We start from the raw sequence: 10,097 nt of genomic DNA, 5'->3' as shown, positions 1-10,097 counted from the left end.
GAACTCATTTATTAAACTTCAGCCATGTATTGTGTTCTGCTGGGCCTTTCCGTTTGTCATCTCATAAACCTTCACAACAACCCACTAAAGAAGGTGATACTGTTCATTTTATACACGTGGAAAACCCCCAAACCCCCTGAGTTTAAGGAGCTTGCACAAGGTTACATACTCTGGATTCAGATCCGTCTTACTCTTAAAACTCAAACATGGTGCAGGGAGAAGAATGTTATAGGCTGGAAACTTTATAAAACCAAGCATTTGGGCAGCTTACAAATACCTGGTTTTCTGGAATCCAGCAGCTATCACGTTCAGATAACCTCATGGTTATTTATTTCAAAATCATGGTTAAAAACATTTTCTTCAAGATAGATTTTCTAGTTTGATTTGGATTTTCGGGGATTGAAAAAGATTCATCTTCATGTCATAGGTGAGAGGGAAGATCTCTCTGTTGTGGGGTGTGTACACCTGGAAATGGGAGCTGGGTTAAGCGTCTGTCTTGTCTTCCTGTTCAAATAGGCACAATGGCGCATTTAAAAGGAAAACCTAGCATCACCCAGAAAACACATGGAGGGCAACCCTTACTTAAAGTTCATAAATCCCAGCTGAACGTGACGTGACTGGGCCCTCTCTCATCTGCTGCTGTCCCTCGCGTAGGTTTCTGTTACGGCCCTTGTGGTGATTGGTCCGCCCCCTCGGCTGGGCTGTGAGCTTCCTGTCTCACTGGCCTTTTGTGCCCAGCTTCTAGTTCACAGTCATCGTGTGGAAACCTCACACGAGGGCTTGAAGACACGAGAACATGGGCCGGTGTTCATGGCCATCTTCCAGAGGATTGTGTTCAGGAGCCCTGTTGACAACCAGTGTCTGCTGTGGGCAGTTCTGGGAGGCTGAGCAGAGAGGCGGGGTCGTGTGTGGTGTGCCCGCCGGGGCTGAGGACAGAGCCCTGGCCAGGAAGCAGCGGTGACCGCACGGAGGCAGCGCATCTCTGGAGTTCAGAGTGAGGTTTTTAAATGGAGAAATACTTGAAAGCGCAGCTGTGTATTTCCTTCCATGAATCTCTCAGACTTGTCCTTCCTCAGTAACATGACTCCCATTTATCCAATATTAAATCTTAAAGAGGCCCAAGTACAGTGATTTGCCTTGAAGTATTTAATACAATCTTACTGATTTTACCTCTGCTGTGAATTAAATTTCAGTTTTCTCCATTTCGTAGTTCTAACAGTTTAAGAATTTCAAAGAAATCTGAATCCATTCAGTATAGGGGAAATACCCCTGGTTCAAAATACTTCTTTTTACATTTCCTAGTTCACTGCAGGAGGTCTTGGTGTATGCTATTTTAATTCCAGCAGGCAGTGTATTTTAATCAGGCTGTTTATGACGAAATATTCTGCAGTGTGGATTTTATCTGGTGACTGTGTCTGAGAATGTTATCTGGGTGCCTTTTAGGACTGACTAGTTAATGAAACATTTGAGAGACGCTCCTGCTTGATGCATACCTGGAAATCACAGGTTTTCCTGTACAGTAAATTCAAGAACGCCTTTTTTTCTTGGTTATTTCCATTGGTCCCACCTCCCGCCTAAACTGGTCTGTGCTGTCAAACGCATCCCTTTTCATCTACATATCCCTCATTAAAGCTGATGCTGAAAGGATTTGCGTGCAATACAGAATGATTTTGTAAAGTGCCAGTGCGTTTTACTGGTAGGTCTTCAGGATCTTTGAGAAGCACAAAGTGCATCTAAAATATTAAGCAGAAAAAGAAAACTATGGTTTTGATCTTAATTTCCCTCTGGAACTTGTAAAAAGCTTCACGTTTTTGACGTGAAATTTAGACATTTTAAGTAACAAAGTCTTACTCTAGAATGAAGATGATTCCAGGTAAGCTTTACATGTGCTATTGGGCAGTGAGCCACTTGACTTTTCAAATGATGGTCATGGGACACCCCCCCCACACACACACGTACGTACGTGTGTGCATGTTAAGTTTTGGTTCCCAGTAATTAGTGGCTGCATACTCGTGTTTAAGTGAGCAGAGGTGCATCTTTGGTTTAACTGCTTCATCAGTGTATCACTGAGTCAGTACCTAAAACTTCCTTTTCAAGGTTCTGTTGTAAATGGTAGAGATGAATTAATGTGTTCGTCACAGAAAAAGTAACTTTTGATTAGACGCTGTGCATTCTTTGGAGATTTAGTCTTTGTAACTATGTAATATTTTCAGTCTTTTCTGCTGAAAGGAATCAAAAAATGAGGGCAGTAAGAAGCAACATTTTAATTTCTTCTCTATAATGCTTGAAACACTCAGTATTAAGTAAATTTCAATTGATTAGTCCAAAGTCTGAAAAGAAATATACAAAATGCTAAAGCGGTTTCTGTGGTAGGCTGGTTTTGGATTTTTTTTCCTTTTCAAAGTGTAATGTGCTTATATTTTATGATGGAAGAAATAAATATAAATGTTAAAGTTATCTGAGCTTCCTGCAATGAGAATACTAATCACAAATGGTTGTGGGCAGCTTTGCTGGAGCCCATAAAGAAAGGGAGTCCGTTTAAAAACTGAGGTGTTTTTGTCACTTTACAGATTCAGAGAAAATCAAGACAGATTGGTAGAAAATTCTTAAAAGTAGTTTTCCTTGGCCAGAACCCAAGCTTCTCATCTGTTACGTCTCTACATTGATAAACCACCTGCACCTCCATCTGTGCCAGGCCTGCTTGGCACTGCTGCCCCTCCTGGCCTCAGTGTCCACAGCCCGCTGGACCCCTCCCCTGCCTGTGTCCCCAGCCACACGCAGGCGGATGGGGGGCGCTGCACCACCATCACCCACAGGTGACCGGGTCCTCACCTGCGTCTCGTGCCCCACCCCACGCCCCGCGTCCCTCCAGCCTTGGCCCCGCCCCTGCCCGGGTCTGACCAGCCGCCTCGTCAAAGGCGCGCACCCTCACGGCCCTCCCACCACCCTGGGTGTCGTCCTTGCGCCTTACCACTGCGAAGAGCCTGGTCCTTCGTGCCCGTCACCCCCTTCTGCATTTTAAGCTTCGTGTGAGCAAGGATTTCCAGTTACCAGGTCACCTGGCATGTGGTGGGTGGTTAATAAACAGGAGTTCACATCGCGGCCCTGCAGTGCCGTAGCTGCAGCCGCATCTGGCACATGGGCAGAGTGCACGTTGCATAACGTGTGAGACTCCACCCCTAGCAAGTGGCCGAGCTGACAGTGGAGCGCAGGCCGGTCTGCCCGGAGCCTTCAGAGTTCTGTTGCCGCCTCCCTCGTAACGTGGACGTCCCCCAGGGGGCTGCATGGGCCCCGTTCTCTGAAAACCCAGGAGAAGAGAGGGTGCTGCGCCGGCCCCGGGGCTGACTCGGGCTCCCGTCAGGACAGCGGCCGGCGAGGAAGGGGCTGCCGCGCCACCCACACAGCACGCGGGTGCCCGGGAGCTGGGGAGGGGACTCACGCCACGGCCCCTGGGCGAGGCCAGAGGAGGGGGTGGGACCACGGGGGCGTCACAGCTGAGCTTCAAGACCAGCTTCGTTCCCGAAGCGCCCGCTGGCCTGGTGGCCAGCAGCCGGCGCTCGCTTTCAGGACCAAGTTAGCTCCCAAACGGAGTGACCTTAACTGTTTTTTCATTAAACATGCCATCCAAGCTTAGCAAATTACACCAAGTGGAGACCATTAAAGAAGCTATCAGAGGTGATGGTAGCGCCGCCCCCCCAGCCCATGCAAGAACATGAGGAGGATGGAGAGCAAAGAAAACTTGAGTTACAGGCCCCCTTCAAGTAGAGTTTCAAGTCAGGACACTAGCTGTGTCATGAAGACTAAGAATTACCGTTTCTTATAAGGGAATAATTCATTCCTCCCACCTGTGTTTTGGCTTCATAACTTTAACTCGGGAGTATTCCTCCTCTGCAGGAATTCTCCGGGTGACAGGGAGATGCTGAAGCGTGACCTCTGCCCCAGGCGCTCTGGAAACCTGTCTGGCGGGTGTCCTGCTGCCCTCTGCTGCCCACGGGTGGTACCGCCGTGACGCTTCACCCCCACGGCCGCCCCGGGGCATCCTGTACTCTGCCCCCACCCAAAGCAAACATCGGACTAAAGTGAAAATACTGCTTTGCTAAGACATCAGTGAAGTGATTTGGATTGTTTGAGTGATGGTATCCGTAGAGGGATGTGGTCACCTGGAGAGCTGGCCAAACAGACCCCGCACTGTGCTCTCTGGAGTTGTGTTGTCTCCTGAAAGAAACCTGGTCCCGGACAAAGCCACTGCCCCCTGCCTTGCCTCCGTCCTGTCCACACACACATGCGGACTCCAGATGAGCTCATCAAGCACTCCACTTGCTGAACGTGAGTGTGACGGTTGACAGCCCTTGTGTGAATCCAGACTCAGCCACTTAGTGGCCAGAGTCTCACCCAAGTCACCTAATCCAGCTCAGCTGTTTCCCTTCTTCTCTAAAGTCATGAGTAGGATTGTCAGTTACTAATGGTCACTGAATATTTATAAAGCCCTCATGCTATGCCAAGTGTTTGGTTGAGTTTTCAGGGACTCCGCATGTCAAAGGAAAGCTGATCCCAGTGCCTGGCCTGGAGTAACCAAATTTTCACCACCAGGAATGTGTTTTCCCTCATCCCATGAGCAATGTTCCTTTATCAGCCAACCAGAAACCATCAGCAACAACATTTTTTCCCTAGAACTGTGAAATTCTGTTTAAAAGGTGTGGTCCCTTTATTTTTTTCTGTATGTAAAAGAGCCTCATGTACTATTAGAGCTGGAGAGAATCTGAAGAGTCATCCAGGCCAGCCTTCTGCCCACCTGGCCGGGTGGCCCATCGCATCTTTGGATGGCTCAGCTAGTAGACAGTTCTTGAGCCCAAATCAACTTCCGTGTGGTCAGGGCCCAAGTTCTGCTCTCCAGATCATCTTAGAAAAACATTTGCTTTCTCTCCCTTCTAACAGCCCTTTCAGTGTATGTGAAGACCTCTATCATCCCTTCCTTTGTCAAAAATCTTCTATCCAGGTTCAAGTAAAAAGTAATAATAGCTAGCTCAACCTGATTTTTTGCCAAGGAAACAGTGCCTTTATTAAGATGTTGGGAACTTTCTGTCCACTTAAATCTTTACATATTTTATTGACTAATATGATTACTTGAGATAAAGGATGAAAATAATCGCCATGTGTCCTCCCTCCAAATGCATCACCTCAACAGTTATTTCTTGCTCTTAGGTGGTGTTTGCCAACTTCGCTGCCCGCAAGATTGGGGGCAGGGGAGGGGAGGTTTGCTTGGGATGCCGTGCCCAGAGCTGATTCTCGCTCCGGGCTGGTGCCCAGGAATCTGCATTTTCATGCCCACCACCGGGGCTCCCATAACCACACTGCAAAACATCCTCCAGGAGGGTCTGGGTCCCGCCCGAAGGTCCTGCTGGCTGCACAGCAATGAGCCCACCTGCCCCGCTTGCCCTCAGGAAGCCCTCGAGTAGCCGTGTGGCCAGGACAGCGCGTGCACCGCAGCCGGCGGTGTCGGCCTGGACCTGGGTAGCCCCCTTGTCCTTGTGCAGAAATAGGGCTGCTTCCCTTCCTCCGCCTGCTGCGTCCGTCCCTCGTGCTGAATGCCTGGGAGGCCAGCTGCAAGTGGTGGTGGTGCTGGTGGTGGTCATGGCAACGGTGGGGGGAGCTGACCCTCTGAAGCACTTGCTCTGATCCAGGTCCTCTTCTAAGCATCCCCCGTGTGTTGGCTCTTAATGCCCGGGGCCTCCAGCCCCGTCTGAGGGAGGATCTAGTATCACCGGCTACAGCTGAGGAATGTACACCAAGGGAGAGCCACCTGCCCACGGCCACCCGGCTAAGACGAGGTGGCGGGGCCCCCCAGGAGCTGACGCAGGCAGCTCCACCACAGCCCCTGGACTCCCGGACCTGGGGGCGTCAGGCCCATCTGGCCGCACCGCCCATCCCACAGACACCTGCAGCTCAGCATGTGGATTGGTGGTGCCTTCCCTGAACCACCTTCTCCTTAGGATGTCCTGTCTCAGCGGCGCCTTTAGATGGGTTCCCTCCACATCACCTCCTAACAGGCCCTGAGACCCGGCCCTTCTCTGACCCTGTGATGCTGCCCTGCTCCGGCCCTCGTCCCCGTGGGTGGGCTCCCTGTGGCCAGTGAGTGGGGGACACATGCGGTGTTCACGTGGCGGCAGCACCTGTGGTGCCACTGCCGGTCCAGCCCCCCCCACTCCCGGCCCCACCTCGGCCACCGGGACCCTCAGGAGATGGCCTGATCCCTCCCACAGCAGGACCAGACCCAAACCTCTCCTGTTTGCCTCTGCGCCACTTTCAAACCCGAGCCCTCTCTGGCCCCTGCTCTGCACGTGGCCCCCGCGGAGCTGGTCATCGCCCCCCCACCAGCCTTGCACGCGCTCAGCCTCCATGAGTGTGCTGGCACCCTGCGCCCACCTGCTGGTCCAGCACCTAGTCTAGGAGTAGCCTTTAATTTTGATGTATTTGGAACTTGGAGAAAAGTTGCAAAAACATTGCAAAGAAATCCCCTATACCCTCCGCCTTCACCCAGATCACTAATGGCTAACTTTTTGCCACAGACAGACATGCACGATACAGGCATTTTCCCCGCATTTTCCTCTCCGACGTCACGCCCTGAGAGGGCGTCACCCGCGTTCATCTCCAGGTAACTAGGTCACGGTTACCAGAACCAGGGAACGAGACAGGTGACTTCCATGCCACAGGCCGCGGTCAGCGTTCACCACCTGGCCTGGTGCCGTGCCTCGGCCCGTCCTCCTGCTGCAGGAGCAAGTCCAGGTTCACCGGTCTATACACTTGTCCCTGATCCCCTCAGAGGTCAATGACTCTGCGGTCTCTTGGGACACTCAGATGGCACGGAAGCAATGCCCGGCCCTTCCTGGTCCAGAGGCCCCGCTGCTGCCGGCTGGTCCCGTCTTGGTGTGGATACTGAGCACGAGACAGCACGTGGCACGGGGGGCGGGTGGGGGGGTCCTTCTGCAGTTTTCCAACCTCCATTTTCCTGTCTCCTCCTCGAAGGAAGCTTTCTTAGGACCCCCACTCCAGGGCACCCAGGGTTAGGGCGGGGTCTGTTTACATCACATCTGGGCACAGACCTGATGGGACCCAGGCGGCCCTGCCTTCCCGCAGGCTCCAGGGAGCCGGGCCCTCCTCTTGCACCCAGTCCAGTCCTGCTGCAGAGGGCGGGGGCTTTATAAATATGTGTTGAGTGAATGAAAGAATGAGTGAGATTATTTCGGAGCTGATTTGGTTACAAAGCAAAACCCTCCAAGTCTCTCCAGACGCGTCTGGGTGGGCTTTTGCTCTAAGCGCGGAGCATGGCTGCACTTCCGGATTTCTCTTTATGCCAGATTCTCACTGGAAGCATGAAAGTCTGACTAAATCCCAATAAAGAGGCACAATATGTATCCTTCTGTTTGGGAATCACAGAATAGACTAACTTTAGAAACTGAACCCCAATTTGAGATTTTTCCATTTGTTTCTTCCTGGGGGATGCAGTGGGAGTGAAGGGGATTCTCTGGGTCTTTTGTCACGAGAGGTACCTGGACCCTAAAGAGCAGCACGAAGTGTCATTCCGCCCCGGCCCCACCCAGCCACCTGGCCCTGCGGGGAGGCCGCTCAGGAGCTGACCGTCCCCCTTTGTTGTTTCAGACGCAGGAGGAGGGAGACGCACTGATGTCCCCAGACGTCCCTGGGTGCCTCCATCCCTCAGCTTGGCTCGGGGGCTGGGCTGTGCCGCCACAGCTGCTGCAAGAAGACCCCAGGCGGATGTGCAGCTCCCGGAGACCCGGCCTCCCTCCTGCCGTTTTGCTCCTTGTGAAGCTCGGGACGGCGCCAGCCCCTCGGCTGGACCCTCGGCGGGCTCCGCAGAGAAGCCACCGCTGGGCTGGCCGTGTGGCCGGGGCTCGGTGGCGTTTGCAGAGCAGCTGCTGTGCGTGGTCTGGGTGGCGATGTCCTCCTCTGGCCACAGGAGGACGGGCTGCGGTCCCCACCGGTGAGGACGCGTGAACCCCAGGACGCACGCCGCCGGGTCCTCCGTCCAGCCTGAGCTTCCCCATGACGGGGACGCCAGCCTGTGATGTGGTGGCCGCACACACCTTAGCAGCTTCTGGTGTCCTCTTAGCGGGTGTTCAGAAACGAGCCAGGCGGGGAGGGCCTGGCGCCGAGCTGAGGGATGCTTCGGGGGTCCTTCCCGTGGGCTGAGGCCCCGCGTCTGTGTGCTGAGCTCAGGACGGGCTCTTATTATGCTGACATGAATTGACTTGAGCTGCACTGGATCGAAGTGGATGGAAATAAACCGAATTGAAAGGCTACCGACATGTCTGCCTCTCTTGCTGAGTGCCCAGCCGGGGGTCAGGGAGGCAAAGGACCAGCCCTGTCTCCGCACCAGCCGGGCTGGAACCGAGCTGCTGCGAGGACAGGAGCACGTGGTGGAGGGAGCACGGGGGAGGAGACCTGAGAGGTGGTGCTCTGAGCTGAGCCGCAGGTGCAGAGGAGGGAAAGGCAGGGGTACCTCGCACGGGGACAGGCAGAAGCCGGGGAACAGACCAGGTGGCGATGAAGTGGGTCTGGCCGCTGGACGATAGGGACACACGTGCGGACCTATCCGCGCAGACAAGGTGCATCTCAGGTGTGGCCCATAATCCCCATGTGTGGAATCACCTGCAACGTCCCCCAGACCTACAGCAGAGTCTCGGGGAGCTGGCCCAGGAATCTGCATTTTCAAACTCTACAAGTGAATTTGAAATCTGAGACTCACTGAGGGGAGGGGACGATAGGAGGCCAGGCTGTGCTTTTCAGGTTCGGGACGCAAGGTGGGGTGGTGGTCTGTGGGGGTCCTTCCGGAGCCAAGTGACACTTGGGAGCACGCGGGCCCCGCCGGAGGGGCTGCTCGCCCTCCGCCTCCTCCGCCCCCGCAGGATCCTGGGTGTCTGCTTTGCTGCTAACCTCCCGGTGGGTGATGCTCCTGCCGGGACACAGGTGGCTCCGAGGAGGAGGCAAGCTGAGATCCGGACAATTCCAGCCAGAGCGAAGGACACCCCACTGGCTCTGCTGAGGCTCGGAGGAGCAGACGGTCGTGATATCTGGGGCACTCAAGATCTGACCAGACACACCCTCCTCCTCTCCACGCCCACCCTAGGTTTCAGGCCCGGGAGCACGGTGCCCAGTACACTCACGAAATACCCAGGGCGCCCGGATCTGAAGGTGAGGCCCCTGAGCCATGCTGCCCTGGGCGCCTGGCCCTGCAGGCTGGAGACCTGAGATCCAGGCCTCGGCGGGGCTGGTTCCTCCTGGGGCCTCCCTCCTTGGCGCGCAGATGGGCATCTTCTCCCCGTGTCCTCACTCGGTCTGTACATGCACAACCCTGGTGTCTTGGTCCAAATTTCCTCTTCTTAGAAGAAGACCAGTCATATCGGATTAGGTCTACCCTAATGGCCTCCTTTTAACTTACATCACCCTTTTAAAGACTCATCTTAAGACTTCCTCATGGCGCAGGGGTTAAGAATCCTCCTGCCAATGCAGGGGACACAGGTTCCAGCCCTGGTCCAGGAAGATCCCACATGCCGCGGAGCAATTAAGCACGTGCGCCACAACTACTGAGCCCGTGTGCTGCAACTACAGAAGCCTGAGAGCCTAGAGCTCATGCTCTGGCAACAAGAGAAGCCACTTCAATGAGAAACCCATGCACCTCAACGAAGAGTAGCCCCCACTCACCACAACTAGAGAAAGCCCGTGTGCAGCAATGAAGACCCAATGCAGCCAAAAAAAAAAAAAGCTCATCTCCAAATACTGTCACATTCTGAGGTGCTGGGGGTTGAATCCGGGGAGACACAATTGAACATATGAATTTGGGGGACACAATTCAGCCCAAAAGAGGTAGTGTTTCCTTTATCATTTTGTTTTTTTAATTTTCACCAGATTTTTATTTTAAACTATAAACAGATGTCACAAGATAGCTATAGCCAAACTGCTTTGTTTTTTGTTTTTTTTCTTAATTTTTAATTTTTTTTATTTTTTACAATAAACTGCATATACTTAGAGTGTACAATTTGGTATCCCAATCTTCCAATTCATTCCCCCCCCAACCCTCC

Source organism: Hippopotamus amphibius, chromosome 11 (genome assembly GCF_030028045.1).
Source record: "Hippopotamus amphibius kiboko isolate mHipAmp2 chromosome 11, mHipAmp2.hap2, whole genome shotgun sequence".
NCBI lineage: Eukaryota > Metazoa > Chordata > Mammalia > Artiodactyla > Hippopotamidae > Hippopotamus > Hippopotamus amphibius.
This window is presented reverse-complemented; position numbering follows the sequence as displayed.